Source organism: Plectrocnemia conspersa, unplaced genomic scaffold (genome assembly GCF_051122295.1).
Source record: "Plectrocnemia conspersa isolate PC_06_02 unplaced genomic scaffold, ASM5112229v1 ptg000006l, whole genome shotgun sequence".
In the NCBI taxonomy this organism is placed as follows: Eukaryota; Metazoa; Arthropoda; class Insecta; order Trichoptera; family Polycentropodidae; genus Plectrocnemia; species Plectrocnemia conspersa.
This window is the reverse complement of record NW_028277170.1, coordinates 13,246,558-13,266,115: the sequence shown is the minus strand read 5'-3', so window position 1 is coordinate 13,266,115 and position 19,558 is coordinate 13,246,558. Positions and strand designations below refer to the sequence as shown.

Below are 19,558 nucleotides of genomic sequence, written 5' to 3'. Positions count from 1 at the left end.
TATTTATTTACGAAGTAAAATATACATTTTTTAAGTATTGTTTTGCTAAAAATATAATTTAAAACATATATAAGAAAGATGATATATTTTTATTTTTAATTACCATATTATTACAGCGTCAAAATAACCTCTTACAAGATTGAAAGATCGTTTTTTGTTCATTTTTAAGGATGCTGTAATGAACACAATAAAATATGTTAAAAAAATGTTTTATAAAAAAAGTTTGAGGAAAAGGTGTCAAGTCGTAAAGTCATTCTTAAATTCGGAGCAAAATATTTCGTTATACTGAGATCAGTCTTCGTTACAATGAAAACTTTTTGTATAAAAGTTTTTTGGGGACAACTTGCAGATTCGTTATACTGGGAATTTTATTATTTCAATATTCCTCGCAAAGGGTTTCACTGTATTAGGATTTAATAAATATAATAATATTTTTAACTCCCAATTTATTTAATCACTCTAATTAGTATAGCATGTTTTCAGTAACAACTCTTAAAACTATATTATTCTTTGAAATTCTCAACAATCAAAGAAATTACTATGAAACAGCAGTTACATGACGTAGTAACAATTTTATAAATGCAATTTAGTAAATGGCATACATATATAAATTTATTTCTATAAAAATAAAAATTTAAGTCATCATATGCCAATTGTAAAATCTCAGGATTTGAATTTTTAGCTTATTATAGATTACCTATTCTGGAGTTATATTGTATTATGACTCTACGAACTAACGTATCGTACAGAACGCAAATTTACAATGACATGAATTTCGCATAACGAAAATAAGCATATTTGACGTCTAATATCAAACCGTATTTTCGTTAAAAAAACTTTAATCTAAGTTAAGAAGTTCAACCGGGCTTAACATATTTACGTTTGGGTGAAAAAATATCTAGGATGTGATCCAAATTTAATAAATATGTTCTATGTGTCGATATATAATTTTTTTATTTATGTTTTAATCAGGTTGATATTAATAACTTAATAATATTAATTTAATTTTAAGTTTTATTTTTGAAAGCAAAAAGCAAAAAAAATAAGCATGTTTTAAGGCCGCAGGGTGTAACTTTGCAGCCAAACAGACACCAGAGTATTTGATAACAGTTTATTTATTTTGTTTTAGTTTAATACAGTACTAAAATAGTATCGTATCAGGATGCGGCGTTACTGATGGAGTAGCTGGGACTGTCGTCGTGATGCTCTATGTTGATGTCTATCGAGCTCTAGAAAATAGTAGATGAACATGTTTACGAACTTCTTGAGTACATTTTCAAAATCTGTTCCCGCTTTAAGAGAAAACACGGATCAAATGGTTACTTTGGTGATCGGCAACCGGCGAATAAGAACAATACTAATAGACGTAGAAGTCTCTGAGGCGCGTTTTTTCTTACAAATGGTTGTTTTTATAAGTGGTGATATTGGGTGGTTAATGACCTTCTGTGTCCTTCTCCACGAATTCTGCTATTAAGTGGCCTTGCAATATTTCCTGTCTTTTGTGATACTGAGATCTTTCTGTAGTTTTAACTTTCGTAAATAAGTTGGTAATTTTGTAGTGTGAGAGATTTCTCATTTCGTTAATTAAATAGACGTTATGGTGATCCTTTAATTTGTATTTAATTAAACAGGTGGTTCAAAACCTCTACAAACCTTTTAAAATTCTCGGTCTTCTTATTTTATTTTACATAACATCTCGGTGTATATTTGTAGTTCCTATAATTGAGAATTTATACACGCTTTAAACAATAATCAAAGATACTTAATAAGTTTTTTTAATTCGTATTCGCAAACACATTAAAAACATACTGTACTATGAAATACACCCCCATACTTCACTTCATAGTTTACCCGGCCGACGTGATGGGGGAAGCTGGGTAGCTCACAGTTCAGTTCCGATCCTTTGCTGCAATTTAGTTGCATCTAAACCAGTGCAACGTTAACTACGCTCTCCGATCGGTAAGAATTTAAGAGTTCGTGCTAACTAAAAACACAATAATAATTAAATATAATAAACAGTTCCGATAAACAATAAGTGCGAATCATTGAATTTTTCGTATTAAATTGTATTTGCCGGCTTTTATTTTTTATGTATATAAATAGTATTTTTTATAAATAACTATTTTATAATATTTTTTACATAATGGTGTGCGGTGTAATATAAAATATATAATTGATTTAAATAAAAGTATTTATTATCATAAAGTTGATTTATATTCGCGTTTGGCAGAAATGTATAATTTAATAATTGCAAGCGTTGATTTTTCCAATTTTTAACGTAAATTGTGTTTATTTTGGATTAAAACAAAGCTAAAACCAAATCTAATTACTTATTAATAAAATCAATGCATCACCGTTGTAGTTATGATTTTATTCTTAAACCACTTATCTGACTTGAATATTTAATAGCAATATGTGAGCATCGATATTCGTAAAAACTTCACGGGGCTTCAAATGAATATTTTATTCTTTTTAGCTATGCCAATTTTAACTTTTACTTAATTTTTACCCGTATTATATTTATTTTTATTTTATTATTATTTACGGTAAGCTGCTAAACCATGCATATACATACACCTATGTAGTAAATTTGATATGTTTCACTATTATTATTAAATATGTAAGACTTTATTATTTTATAATAAGTAAGAATTAAAATAAAATTAATTTTAAAAATCCTGTCTAACTAGAACAATATTTTAAATGCAATTGATATGTGTAATATATATATTTTTTTAAATATGTTACATTAATAATATTTTTTTACGTGCATATAGGATCATCGAGAAATTTATATTAAATACAATCGACTCAGATGGAACGCCCACATCGCAGGTATATTTATTTATATATGTTTTTTTATAAATACGTTTTAATTAAACTTTTTATTTATTTTATTATAGACGTGGTCGTCGCAATGCTCCAGTCTCTTACGCTACAAGATTGTTTTGGGGTGTCAACCTATGCCTGTTGATAGTGTTTGCTGTAGGCTTAATGGCTAGCCTTTATTATACCGCCACTCACTCGAATACACTTATTCAGATAAAGCTCAACTACAAGAGCAAGTACGACTTTCTCAAGCACTTGGAAGAAATGCGCTTTACGGGCTGCGTGTCTAACTCGGATGATGGACAATCCTGCAGCCTGTCCTTGAACAACACCGATACCTTTGACGTGGAAGTAACCTCGAAAACCTCGTACTCGGCTCACAATGTTACAGGTTTGACCTTTACGATTTTCCTGATAGTAGCATTTTATATGAATCTGTTCATGTATAAGGTCCTGTGCTTCATACCCAAACAGTCACGTTCACCTCCAAGAAAGTATCCAAGTTTCGAGCAGATTTGCATAGAAGAAAGACCAAAGGCAGAAACGGTATTGATCGACATAGAATCAATTAAAGTGGGCGAAAAAATCGCATTTGTTTAAAATCATATTCGTTTCCTAAACACCAAAAATAAAATACTTTCGCCAATCGGCTTTATAAATATGACTTAAAAGTTTGTTTAATGACATTTTAGACTTCTTAGTAAATTATTAAAAATACGTATTTATCGATACATAACGTTTCAAATGTAATTCCTTCTAAGTTACTAATGCAAAACAACATTCTGTTAACTGTGTAAAATTAATATTAATATCTTCACGTATTTAGAATCAATTGTTCACAATGTCAACTATTGAATATTAAATTGTTATTAAATCTGTTTAATCTTAATGATATAATAAATTATACTATTTAATCTCAAATATATCTTTTATTTATCTCAATTATTTAACAAATATATTTTTCGTCGCTTGAAGATCCTCACTGCTGTGCGAAAGACTAAGAGGTATGTATATACTAAATGTTAAATGAAATAAAGAATAAAATTGATGGTAAGTATATTCACTAAGATTGAAAATATACACAAATAATTTTAAATTATGGGTATATCTTACAATTTGTTATATATGACTCATCATACAGGTCTTTACCCCAGACGAGTTGAAAAAAATACAGTTTTTATTAAAATGAATACACTATAAATATAAAAAATATCGCATCGGTATAGAAAAATATTGTACATATTTATCGGATTGATGCAATTTATTTTTACTTTGTTCTTAAAAAAACTGAAAAAACAAATATTTATTTTTAAATATAGTTATCATATACATACCTCTTTTTGATCTTCGGATTTTCTGATAAAACGTCTATTTCTTTGTGTCCCGGACGCTTCTTGACATTATCCATGAGGTTCATTAATAAATAATGGTAACAACAGATAATTGCAATATTTTTTTCTATTAACATTTTACTTCAATTTTCTTGTTTATAACGCTGTTAAATTCTAAAAGCAAAAATTAGATTTCGTAATATAAGGTAAATTTGTAATTACTAATTTTACTATGTTGCATTAAAATATATTTAAATAACAATAAATGTTGATTCTTTACGATATAATTATACTTAACAAAAGAAAAAAATCGAAACACGAAATATTCAATATTCAAATGTCCGTTACATTTCTATTAAATTATTATCATATTTTTATATCAACAAACTCAAGATGCAATAAAACAACGGATCGATAATATACATCGGTGTGTTTTATCGTATAATATAAATGTACACAAATACACCGAAATGCGTTTATATGACGTGTATTTTGCATCTGTGATGCGCATGTCTCCTTAAGTGCAGGGCGATTCATATGTTACGCAAACATTAAATTTATTTATTTATTATCAAAATGTCAAATGTAATAAAATATATGTGTAATTAGTGCAAAAATCATTAGTAATGCTCATTAAATAACATCATAAATATAAAAGTCGTGTGCGCGTTGCACTGATGCTTAAAATTTTTTTTTTGAGTTTGAAATCAATGTTAATAATCTTCATAACAATGACAGGGATCGATAAAATGTTTTTGTAAAGGGCTAGATTGCAAATAATTTAGGCTCGGCGGGCTAGAAAATAAACTCGATAAAATTTCTATAGATAAATGATATTTAAATTACAAAAAAACAGGTTTTCACAAATATGAAATTATTATTGTGAAAACAGATAAATCTGCGAAAAATTAATAATAAATGTAACGTTATATCTTTAACATAATAAGCTTGAATAATGAGAATAATTTAATTGGTTTTTTGGGATAAGATTTAATCAAACTGAAGTTCAAAATTAAATACAAATGGTCATCTGATTTTATGTGTTTCATCTTTTCATATGGATGCTGCCAAATACAAATATAAATGTCCGAGCATATGATCTTAATTGACCATATTAGTCGCCTGAAAGACGCGTTTATAGAATCATGTTTCTAGTAAAATAGTTTCTTGGAATTTGCCGTTTAGCATGTCATCACTTTGCAGATAAAACACTGAATTGGAGTTGAGAAAAGATGGAAGTTTTTAAATTGTTCAGTCAAATAGATTTTTAACAAATAAAATGCATTATTGCAGCAAGATCAATGGCTTTAAACACCTTGAATTTCTACAAGTCTTATAAATTATTTAACTACTTAAAATCATTCGCATGTGCTCAACTCTTCTAGCAACTGTTTTTGCCGAAAGGCTGAAGATTGAAATATATAAGATACATTTCTTCAGCTGCAACAATCATCACAATATACTTTGTTATTTAATTCGATAACAATACACAAATTGCTGTTATTTAATTTACACTTCACTCTACTTTAAAAACACGAGTCTCATACTATTTGTCATTTTCAATAATATTATGAATTAAAAACAAAAAATCACTGCGAAACGAGAAGCAACAGTAACACCGCATACTGTTATATCTTGCAAATAATATTTTTAATACTGCGCATTGTAATTTCTTTACAAAATATATCAATTTATATAACGCGCAATATTCAAAAAACAATTTTTTTTAAACAAATTTAACAAATTTTTATATATTTTAATTTAATCTAATCTTAAAGCTTTGCATTTCATATTAATTTTAAAAAAGAAGTGTCAGAACCCACCATATACATTGCTTTCTTGGATTCGCATTAACAAATTAAATTTAAATTATCTAATATTTTTTTTATTCCAAATATAAACAAATGTAAATAATAAAAAATAAAATGCCGCTAAATGCAAAGGTTCAATGAATTTTTTCAAATAATAATAAACAAAAGTGCAAATTCTAAGAAGTGAGTGCAACGATTGACTGGATGATCGCTGCATGATTATGATTCGTCATGCGATTTGCAACCCTTAATAGTTAAGGCTGGTCTTCAATGGAGAGTTGGCAGATTCGGTCTGACTGGTAGATGCGCACCCATTGGCGGAAAAGCGAAGATACGGCATAAGACTCCCAAATACGATCATTGCAGCATAGAGAAACTGACCTCCAGACACTGTCACTGCCGCATGTAAAACCCCTGAGAGTCTTTCATGGAACATCATCCTTCCGCCAGCTTTCCCACCACTGCTCAGAAAAAACGATACTCGATATATATGTAAAATAATCTAATAAACTATTACCAGTTTCTAATTGCGTCTTTCTGGCTGGGAAGTCACACCCCTTAGGGTTACTAAACTTTAAAAATGATTAGGATTTTGATCATTATTAATCGTATCTTAAGGCGAAAGGTTTTTCGATGCCTACTTTGCTAACAGTATTTCGACCAGCGACCGCAAAATATTTGAAGCACATCTCTTTTTAAAAATCTAAATCACTTTGTAGAGAGAAGTTGTCCGCAACAGGTCGAGAACAACATAAAATTGTCTGCATACAAAAGAAAACTTAAATTTTTAACTGCCGTATTAATGTCATTAATAAATAACCCAAAGATCAAAGCGCCCAGAGGTGATAAAATATTCTTAAATTATTTGAGAATAACCCAGTTAAATCTTCCGAGTAACACAGTACCGTCATTGTTTTTACCAATAGCCCAAAAGATGTATTTTCAAAATATGTACATGATTTTTTTTGTTAAAACATTTATATATTTAATACACTCTCAGATTTTTTTAGATAAAAATGCGTAGTGTGTCAGACCACAAATATATGTTAATGATTAGAATAAGAAACTACAGAATGATATTTAAAAAAAAATATTTAAATAAAAAGTATTATTTCGTTAAATTATGACCACCATGTACAGGGGAAGTCTCCCCTCCACTCTAGGGACCACCTAGACGCAGTTGCAGTTTCACAACAATCGGGCGTGCAGGCTGGGTGCAACAGGTAGACTTCGCTCTCCTCCGTGAAAATTGGCGATATTCGCTACTATACTAATAATTATTTTCTTTGCAGTTGAGAAATTTACTGTAAGCTCTCGACTTGTGCTGCCGACGCCATCATGTGTATCTACAGATAGTAAGTTATTTTATATATACATATAAATATTTTTTACCTAAAAGTTAATTTATTGTGTATTAGAAAACGCGAAATACAAACATTAATTATTTGCGATTATACTATATTCATAAGCGTGCGATTTTTTTTTTATTGTCTTGCAAAATACATATTTATGACGTGAGGTTTAAGTGCTTTAAATAATTTATGTGAATAATTCGAATGTAACTTAGAAGTGAAATTACAGGCAGGCGACAATCGTATGTTGATATAATATATATAAAATTATGAAGCGTAATTGTTTTACCAGTGTATTTTTTAAACGTTAGTAAATAGTACCGTGCTATTATAATTATTGGTAAGTCGCAGTAAAAACTTAATTATTTATTTATTATTAGATTTGCTATTTCTTGAATTTATTGAACTTTAGCTTGTTCTAAAAACACTGTAAACATAGTATATATATATTGATTGAAATGTTTAGTGCAGCGTTGAATTTTTTTTCACAAAGAATTATATTTATATATATATTTTATATTAAATTATATAAAATTTTGATTTTAAAATCATTTTCCGTTTTAGTGTTAGTTGACTTGCTTTTTCAACATACACATACATAGCACATAACAATTATGCTTTATATTCCCTCTTAATTATTAAAGCTCTTAAATTGACAATTCGTAGACAATCTCTTACAAGTGAAACAATTAAATAATATTTAAATATAGACACAAAATGCGTAAGCACATCTAGCTTTGGAAACATGAATTACATTTTTTTATTGCTATATGTACATATATTACCTCTTGCCTCTTGCCTCTTTATAAATCTTTAAAATAGTAAAAATTAACATGAATATATAATCTCATGCAATTTTTTGTTAAATTAAGTTTTTCAAGATATTTACTATTAATGTCGTTTTTTTTTTTATACAGCATGAACAGGAATCACGCCATGCTGCTCTTGGCTTCGCTTATGTTCATGGTATACGCAGCTCATGTCCACCATATACTAAATGGAGAAAAAGAATGTCTTCAATACAATTTGCGTAGGCGGTTGTTTTTGTTATCCGAGAAAGAGAAAGACCCTGATGTTCGCGATTTTCTCATCTCCGCGGCATCGGGATGCGTATGCTGCTACAGAGGCTTTTGGAGAAACTACCCACCGAGGATCATCACTTTAAAGAACGAAAAAAAACCAACGGCTTAAGCCACACAATTCGTTTTGTGCGCGTTTAGGTATAACTGAGAGACGAATGTAAGATGAGGCATGCAATTGGATGAATAATTTTTCGGAGCTGATAATAAATGCATGAATAACGCAGGATATCAAAATAGCGTGACATTCTAAATAATGAGCGAAGAGGATGAATATTTTCGAATGTGATTATAATAAGAGCAATATACTTTTTTTATTTAACTAAGGAATTAATTAAACGAGACTCTTAAGACGCCGATTTATTTTGCTTCTTTTCGAACTATAAAACAAAATTTGATTAACGTGCTTAAATTATGTTTTTTGTTACTAATCGAAGCATACTGAAAATGCGAATTAAGTATTTTATTGATATAACTCCAATGTTGTTTAGAATCGTATATCGCCCTTATTATTGTGTGAATATGACTTATGATAGAAGATGATGTTCGATGAATTGCCAGATGTAGGATGTATTGAGGAATTATGCTTGCGATTATGACTGTGATCGAAAGGGACGAAAAGAGAGGTAACTTATTAATCGCTTGTAGTAGTAGTAGTACAATTATATGTGTCAACATATGGTAGAAATGTAGAGCAAAATATAAATAAACCAATGCAGTATTAAAACCCGACTTTCATTTCGAAAAATACTCTAATTTTTTATACATATTATACACTTACATTTACAGGTGATTATATAAAAGGACATTAATACAATTTACGAATTAAACATGATGAATTCAATAATCAAAATATACATTTATAAATATATTAAAATCAGAAATAATTTAAAAATAAACATATTAAACTTATTAGAGGGTAAAATTATGATAAAGTCGAAAAAATTAACGTAATAAAATACTAAATAATTTTAATATGAAGCCTTAGTTTAGACCAGGCATAGGCAGCCTTTTTTATTTGAGTGACACAGTATCATTCTGCCTCCGAGTCAAGACCCGAAAAAATTAAATAAAGTAAATTAATAATAAATTATTTAAAACGAGTTGCTTTTTCATATTATATATATATTTTGATATATAGCTTTATATCATTTTTGTAATATTTTAAACGACATAATTTAATGCGAAGATTGGCCTTGTACTTGAACTACGAAACTACAATAATCGCGTTTTCTACGTGTAGTCCATCCAAGATGTTAACGCTCATCATCATTGTGTTGGAAATAAGGGTGCGTGCAAATTTGTTTACACCGATAGGAGAACGTTACCAATACTAAATCAGGGCTGTTTTAATGGTAGGGTGACCATACGTTGAAAATTAAATTAAAATTTTGAATGTTTTATATTTTTATTATAAATTATTGTAATGTTGTGGTATTTTGTAATCAATAAAACAATTCCTGTAATATTCTATTGGTATTTTTAAAAATATGATATTGAACAGATATTCAGCCTGGAGAATGATACTAAAACTGCTCGCATGTTTTTGAGTTAAATATGTATATAAATAAACAAAATAAGTAAGAAAGTGATATTTTACACTTTCCTCAACAAACTAAATTAAAAAAGTAAAAATTAATTGCATTTGTAATTTCACATGGTCACCCTATTATATTTTCTCAGCAATACTGTCACGAGGAGCGTTCATATCTTGATGTGATACCGAAAAGAAAAAAAGTCGCGTAAATTTGTAAATTGTTCTTCCGCCAAATAAAATGTATAAAAATCCATTGAAGAAGTGTTATTAAATTGTAATTTTAGCACTAAATCCTCTTAAAGCTCAGTAAGGTAAATCTGTAATTTTTCTGGCACATTATTCACATCAGCATCCACCAAAGGGACAAATATTACGATGTTTTGAAAGTAGGCAAATCTTGTATCAAGTTGCTTTATTAGTGCCTTCAGTTCATCTTCATAACAATTATAAGAAATATTTTTATAAGTTACTAGATTAGGAAAATGATAACATAATAACATAAAATATAATTATAATTAGAATTATAATAAAAATATACCTAATGAAAATTATAAATCTGGTGTGCACCAATTTATCGATGTTAATAATTGTTTTGTTATTTAACAGATTATTTTGTGCTCGTTCTTAAAAAAGGAGTCTCAAAACCAATCTGACATGTTTATTTTAATAATATCTTCAAATCGTATATTGAAGTCAGTATAGAAAGCCTCCAAGTGCTGACAATATAATCAAAAGTTTTTCTACTGTTAATAAATTTTAAAACTGGTTGAATTTTTCTCGTCTTTGATTTAGTTTGTACTAAAGAAGTTTCACCACAAACGTAGATATTTATTTTAATAAAATTTATATAGCTAACATTGCAATTGAATAATTCATTTTAAATTCACAGTTGTATAACAATCTGTCATTTAATGAATTGCTTCTAAGTTTGTTGATTTCATTATTAATATACTATTAATAATGACTTATGAAATCATTCAGATTTTATCAACTAAATGTTGACGATGAATGACACAGCTTATAGCGAATATATTAGGCACCGCTTGTTTTAAATATGCGGGAACCCCTGTAACGCCCTACATCGCTGAAGCACAATCTGTAGCAACTAACAATATACTACTCAGTGGGATTAGTTTTTATTTAAAAAAAACTCGTCCAATGTATGAAATATCAATTTTTCATTTCCAACAAACATGTGTTTATGAATTGTACGTATGCTCTATGATGTTTTTCAATACTCACATAATGAGTTTTCCACATCTAGCGCCATTCCATCAATTTTTCTTTGCACTCAACTATTGTTCCAAGGAATTTTCTTATTAATATTAGACGCTTGCTTTTGTAGCAAAGTACGTATTACCTTATACATACATATAGCCATATAGCCGGCAGTATTAGTTATTCGCCGATAGTATGCGGTTTTCCCGATTTAGCGATCAGTAACATAGTAGTGTAATCGGATGTTGTCAAAAAGTTTGTTCAGATATTGTTGAAAAGAGTTACAATATCATTTGTTTAGTTTTTAAGCAATGCTCGAAAATAAAATATATTTTTATCGTTATGTTCTTGTATAGAAGACTTCATTGCTTCATTTGATTATTTTAACACATTAAACACCTTAGCAATGTATTATTTATTATATTATTTATTTAGTTTAGTCATGATATTATCGGTAAAAACATACTAGTTTTTTTTTTAATTATGGGGTTAATAAAAGGAGTTAAATTTAATTGGCTGATTTATATTGATATTAAAAAACAATTATTTGCAGATACCAAATGCTAAAAGCTCGTTAACATTTCTATTAAAAATATTACTTATGAGAATACATTTTATTTTCATATAATAATACTTATACTTTCATATAATAATACTTATTTCTTTTGTGATTCCACTATCCCCTTGCTTATATCTACCGCCCTCAATTGCATCCGAGGTTACTGGCGCTCCCCCTGGATCACCCAGTGCCTCCCAAGGAGGCGATATCGCCCACTTTGAGAATCACTGGCTTAGACAGACTATTAAGAAAATACTTTTGATATAATAATTAGTTAACTAAAATACACTTATTAAATTTACCAATATTATAATGAACGTGTATGCATGTAGCGGTCGGTACTTCAGCAACGGATGACCCAAATGAGACGATTGGTGTATACAAATTGATGTTTGTGTATAATAATCAATATAATCTACTATAAAAATATTGACTAGACTGCGTAGAGGTCTCGAAATTAGATAAAATGCAAATCAGCAGGGTCTATCACAGTAGGGAAGGCAAGAGGGGCAGCTGCTCCGTGCCGCATCTTGGTAATATAAAATAGAGAGTTGGATTTATTTGTATTTTGGTTAAGTTTGGGTTAGAACAGCAAATGGATATTTCACAACTGTCAAAATGAATCTCATAGACATTTTAGAGCAGCATTTAAATTATATTTTCGCTAGTAGAAATGTATATACATATAATATAGTAAAATATAAACTTAGACTTCACTAGTGATAATATATATTTACTAAAAAACACAGATGCATTGTAATATTTATTATACATTGCATAAATATGTAAATGTATATATATTAGTACATATTTAAAAAGTGAAATCGTATAATTTTAGTAGTACTCGTTTTTTTTTATTATTTTGATTTCGATAAGATTCATAGTATTTAATCAAAGGACATGCATTTTTCTGGTCAAACTCAAGGGCGGGGAGCAAAAAGCTTTACCACCCTACCCTCCACAAATGACGTCCTTGTACACACATATCGTGCAAATAAACAATGGATAATGATAGATATAGAAAAGAAGAACATTATACGTATACATTTATTTATATATACATAAGACTAAAAATATTTTTTTAATTCCAAAATCAAATTTAATTAAAAGGTAATTTATCATTGTAGTATTATTTTAAAAATATCACAGTATCTAGTGTTTCATATTAGATGGAACTAAAAAAAATATTGATTAATTTAATATATAATAAATATTTATTACCTAATTAAATAACTTTTTAAGTGTAATGTTATCAGCAATGTATGTATGTGTATATTGTATATATTCTATGAAATTGAATAAAGGCTGTCGACACTAAAAAACTTATAAATATTATCTAAATTAAATCCTAATAAATATTTTTTGCTTGAAATATTAGATTTTAAAGTTAAAAATTTAAGATGTATGGGTTTATAATTATTTAAATGAAATTTCCTGTAATAGAAAGCAGATGGAATTGCTTACAATAATTTTATTTAAATTTTGATAAAAAAAAAATATGTAAAATTATAAATTTTATTTACAAAATATAGATACATTTAGAATCCCATTTGGAAAGCAAAAAGCGGAGATTCAATAAGAATTATAAGTAAGAAGAGTTTGTTACAAAACAATTACGATTGATACAAAATATTTGTAGAATAACGGATGAACAATCTGATACGTAATTTTTATACTAATGTTAATTGTATCAAAAAAGACTTAATTCTTTTTAAAATACATAAATTTATAATCCACAGGTAAACTTAAATTTTGTCAAGAAAATATAAAAAATGCCAAAGACATATTTTAGAACCACTCTTTTCGCCATTTGTCCGTGAGCTTGAGATAATTTTGATATATGAATTTGCTTATCGTAAAAACACGTGAAACGGCTCACCCGTCCCAATATATTGTTGACAGCAAAAATGTGCTTCTACTATGAGGCAAAGGATTGACAGAAAGTGCCGAACAATTTCAACTCTCGCGGATTACAAACTTGAAAGAATTATAAAATTTTAATATTTTCTCTTTATTGAACACCCCATTGTACTTGTCGAATTTTCTCTTTTCATATTTGCAAAAGTGAAGAATGAAAATAATTTATTATTTCTTAAACGATAATAAATATTAATTATTTAATCAAATAATTTATTCTGTGGAATTCTAATCGAGTATAAAAATCTATTCACATATCATGCTAGTGGTGCTAACTATCAACCGACGGATAACGAGCATAAATCACTGATGGTAAATAATAGAAATATACTTTAAGGTCGGTTTTTTGTGTCTCCGTCTCCCGAGTATACCGTTTGTATTTTTTTCAAATACTCGCATTTTTATTTTTTTGGTAAACAGCAAATGTTTGCCATTTAATTTTATAAAAAATATTTTTTTAATTAAATGGCAAGTTTGTTTTATAAAAAATAAAGCTAGCTGGTTTTTTACGTTTTATTTCTACGTAGTAACCAGCAAAACATTAAGGAAAATATGTCGATTAATGCCAGATATGATATATTTAATATTAATATTTTTTTTGCTATATACTTGGCCAAATTTGATACATATGTGTATACTCTTTCATTAAGACTAATTACGTTCCTTAACTCAGATCAACGTTATATCATCAGGTACGTACTATGTAATCGCGTTTATATATTATTATATATCACGAATTTGGGTAAAGCAAAATGAATTCGAAACCAAATTCAAATGTTCATTTGACACGACAATGTACGCAATTGAAAAAAAAACACTGAAAAATAGATGACATATTGGATTTTTGCTACATGATATTATTTTCATTTTTATTTATATAAAGTATTACATTTCATAGCTGTACAACAACAGTCGTTTTACGAGGTGCAGCAAAATAATATTGTATTTACGTGTATTACTATAATTATTCTTTATGCTTGAAAATAGTAATCATTTTAAGTTATAATATAGGGGGTCTTCATACGCCGTTATGTAGACGTATAATAAGTAATCCCAAGAGAACTTGTCATAATAATAATTTAAACTATAAACCATAAAAAATAATCATTGTAAACAAAAATTGGCACTGTTTTGCTCAACAAACAGTATTTCCTAATTGTGATATTATGTGAATATCGGGAAGCATTGTGGCTGCTTTTATTTATAGAGGGTAATTCAGAATAAATATTTTGTTAGATGAGGTACATTAAATTGACGGAGCTTAATAATATGACATAATTAGTAAAAATAATTATTTTCTCCATTTCCCCAAGCTAAATGGTCACACCAATTTTAAAATTTTGTTTTTCTTTTAAATTATTAAAAATTGTAAAATTTTATATTTCCAAAATGGAAAAATAATCATAAGAAAGCGTATATATTAAACTAGACAACTTCATTGTCACTAGAATCAGGACTGTAAAATGTCAAAAAATGAAACCACTATTTCGTTCGCAGATTAGCAAGAAAAAAAATTATATGCGGACGAACTGATATTATTCTCACAGATCATATCTTATTATTTTAAATAATGCAACATAAAAAATACTCAGAATAATCTATAGTATAATATTAATAGTTGAAACGTATTTATGGGTGTTTCAACCACCTGTACAATGTGTTACATTTAAGAATTCACTCCAACAACCACATTCGAACCAACGAAAATAGATATCAACCCATCTCGAAAGTGGGCCACACAAGATATTATTAAAAACCGGTTTTAGCTGCAGTACCTTTTTTTAATCATAAATTATATTACACATAATAACTTATACTTAATAATATAGATATCACAAATTTCCAGATTTTTAGTTTGGTAATTAATACTTGTAGGTATTCATTATGTCTGATTGACTTATCCAATTAATACAATACAGATACTCAAGCGGTGACGTTCAAGCCTTACTGTTAGGAATAAGGGACGCGATTGCGCAACTTTTATTTGGCAAATTAAAGTCGCCGAACATTAACGGATTGTCAACACCGCCCATTAGCAACTTCAAAAAGTATTAAATTGAATAGACGTTACCCTGTGAATGCATAGAACTGCTTCTCTACGTCCTCAGTAAAAGGGTACTAGGATACAAATACAGACACGACCAGTATCTGGGTAATTGTATTTTCTCTCTAACAACAAGGAGTTGCTTACTTTGCTTATCTGTGATTCTAGACATAAGAGCTATGTTATATTATATCTGCATTGGTGTGAGTGTAACTTGTCAGTCAATTAAATACTTTGTAATTATTTATTGTATACTAAGCTCATTATTGCACAAAATCATTATTGCTCACTGGATAAATCGATAAAATACATGATAAATCATAACAAGATGTAGCAGGTCGTTAAGTAAGTGGTTTCAATATTAACAATAGATAAAGTCGAGATCGTGATGTGGAGTTATGACGTCTGGATTACAGTGCGAATCGAAGTGGAAAAGTGCAGTGATAATGTTCGGGGGGCGCGCGGATTGAAGTGTAGTGTATTGATGAAATATAATGGACGATATGCATTGTTTTGATGAGATGTAAGGACGCACAGACTGTATCGATTTTGTTGTTGAAAGAAATACTTAACAAGTTATATATTATATACATATATTGAATTCTATATATGGATTGGTTCGGTTCGTATGGGACAATGCACACCTGTTGAAGATTTGTGTCTGTCCTTTTATCATGTTTTCATGTTTTTATTTATAAGTAAATATGTATGTATGTGTGTGTGTGCGTATATGTATTTATATGTATGAATACATTGTCAGCAAGTATTATCTTTTTATAAAGATCATACTACATAGGTTTGATGTAACTAAATATCTTGAATTTTGTTATTCCAAAAATGTATTAAGAACCATAACGGGTACATATATTGCCACATCGGAATTAAAAATAAGCCACTCTTAGATATTTTTACTATCAATTTTTCCAGGTATGAAATCAGATATTTATTATCATTGTAAGATGTCGTCTATTAAATAACATCCAAGAAAATACACATATGTATACTGCGAGTCATCGCTAAGAACGGAACAATCTAGGTGAATTGTTTGCTGTAATAATGGTTTTAATTTATTTTGCTGTAACCAAACTTCTTCAGCTAAATAACCGACTGCATCACAATTATTGTCACGCGATCGTCGTGAAATATAGTATCCCCAAATATTAATAGATGAAAAATAACGTATATGTGCATTAAATCTGAAGCAATGATAATGTTCATGTATTATAAAAGGAAAAACTCACTTTTTGGCCTCGGAGCCCGTCGACGGGAATCCAAAATTTGAAATTTTCATTACGAAGATTGTTTATCTAGTATAATCAATGTATTCTTATTATCCTTACACACATTATGTATACATTTCATTTTCATAGTTATAACATACCTAGTTAATTTGCATTACGAATATTTATATTCAGGCAAATCGAACAACGCACAAAATTTTATTAATAAATAATAATTATTTAAAACTGTTGTCACGGCACTGTCGGCCATCTTGTTTTATATTTGAATGCTTATTTTTCATTGGTCGACAACAAAAGAATACATTAGCGGAGTCTCGAAAATCATCGTGCCAGCTGTATTTTTATTTTTATTAATTATAATTAAATATATTTCCTTTGTTTACGTGTATTATTAACCCTTTGCGCTCGTAAGTCGACTATGTGTTGACATCGTATTTCAAGGGTTGTACTCGAACGTCGACAATATGTCGACAAAACTTTGAATGCATTTATTGGCTTTGTGTTCAAGCAAATTTTGAAAATTTAAATTTATTAATAGTAAAAAGACTTCTGTTAAACACATTTCAGTAATATTGAAGTTTAAACTTATGCAAATAACTCAATAATCTTAAATTTACAAGTGTAAGTTTATTGTAAAATTTTTCATCGGAACATGGTCAAAGCGCGCGCTGTTAGGACGGCATCGCGCTAGACTTGACAGATTTAGGTTGTCAATTATTGCTTTAAAACTGATTTTTTCCTTCAAAGGGCATCTATATTTTTATGATATGGGATGAAACGGGATCATATGCTCTAATTGTGTATAATTATTACTTTATATTGTGTGTCTGTTATGAAATAAAAATAAAAATTTTAAGACGGAAAAAAGAGCGAGGTGCCGTTATGCTAGCAGAGCTCGCTTACTCGCTCGCACTAATAAAATGAGCGATTGACAACTATCGACCTGGGTACTCAACTCAAACGATAATATTAGTCTCGACACATTTAATGTATTTTCGAGCTAGTAAATAGCTAAATTATGTAAAACAGAATTAGTAATATGTGTTTTAATTATTTATAAATACATATATTGATTTTCTTTTAAAAATTATCCATATAATTACGAATGACGATATAATATTGAATTTTTAAGGACGTGACGATGAATTAGATATTAACCGTGATATTATTACTGTGACAGTAATAGTATGCGTTTATGCTAAGACTATTTTTACTAATTTTAAATCTGGTACAAGTATTTAAAGTTTCAAGTTTTAGGATAATCTTTTAATGTAATCATTTTTTATGATCAATTTATTTATATTTTTAAGAACTGTTTTAATAAATTCAAAACTTAAAAATTCAAAAATAAAGCCACGAGGCCAAACTACGCTGGTTTGCTCTAGGTGTAAAAACGCCTGCCAATCCAAAACAGATCCCCACAAAAAAAACAATGTAATATTTATCATTTCTGCCTCAAATGGGCAAATACATACGAAAAACTTGTAGAATATTTGTCTAAATATAAAATTTGATCATTTTCACAAAATATAATAAAACTTTACCGGCCCCACCTATTTTTTTTATGTACAAAAAAATTGGGTGGGGCCTGGCCCCGATTGCATTTATATTATCAACACAGCTGATATTTTTGAGCGCCATTTCGAAATTTGTTAATATGTGGGGGCACCTATTCATGCCATATTTTTAAAAATATTATGGTTCAAATAATTGATTTACAGCCTTAAATTATACTAAAAAGCCATTTTATTAGGCTCAAATGCTTACGGCACCTTTAAATGTCTAATGAGTACTGGCGATTTTCTTGATGACACCTATAGAAGTCATCCGCGGTGAAAGGGTTAAAAGTCTTGTAAAACATATTTTTTTCAGTGATTTTTTAGGATTGTATTACACTTATATAAATTTATCCATATTTAACCCTCTAAAGGTGGATGACTCAAATATGCGTCATTGAAAAACTATTGTTAAAAGTCGTTTATGCACAACATAATCAACACTTACACGTTTAATTGGATAAGATTTAAAACACAGTTTGTAAATTAGTGATGTCTATTATATATTGTTAACTATAATTACAGCTTACAATCAATAGATGTCGCTTAGCAGTTAGGGCTTAATTTTAATAATAGCGCATTCTTAATATTAAAATGTTTAGTTTGCTGCGGGACCTGAACCGATAGTCTCTAGGATATCAGTTCAACGCCTTAAGGATTACGACATTCCGGTTATACAAGACAATCTAAATATAAAGTTGTAAAATTGCCATGACGTGTTTTGAATGTCTCTCTGTAAAACATATGACTGAAGAATATAGACAAGGTTATTTTGCTCGTGTAACACCATAGACCAGGGGTCGGCAAACCTTTTTTGTGAAGGACCAGATTGTAAATATTTTAGGCTCAGCGGGCCAGGAAGCAAAATTAAAATGAGCTTTATCATTTCTCTCAAATATTCAAATGTATTGCAAAAGGCGTTACGTGGGCACTGAAGATGCTGTCAAATTTAAAGTGCATAACGTCACGGTGAAATACAAAGCAATAGGAGCACCTTATAATGTGATACCTAGCTAGCTCCTTAACTCGACGGTTGGCCGCTCTATTATAGCACATACTTTGATTTTTTTATATGGCAAATCTA

At 28.9% G+C, this 19,558-nt stretch overlaps 1 long non-coding RNA gene across 1 annotated transcript; it reads left to right on the top strand.

Annotated features, from left to right (window-relative positions):
* The first annotated feature begins 7,143 nt into the window (after nt 1-7,143).
* LOC148234281 (uncharacterized) lies at nt 7,144-9,129 on the top strand. The gene is made up of 3 exons (XR_015810107.1): nt 7,144-7,194; nt 7,264-7,326; nt 8,241-9,129. It is a non-coding gene; the product is annotated as an uncharacterized LOC148234281 (long non-coding RNA).
* The last annotated feature ends 10,429 nt before the right edge of the window (nt 9,130-19,558 follow it).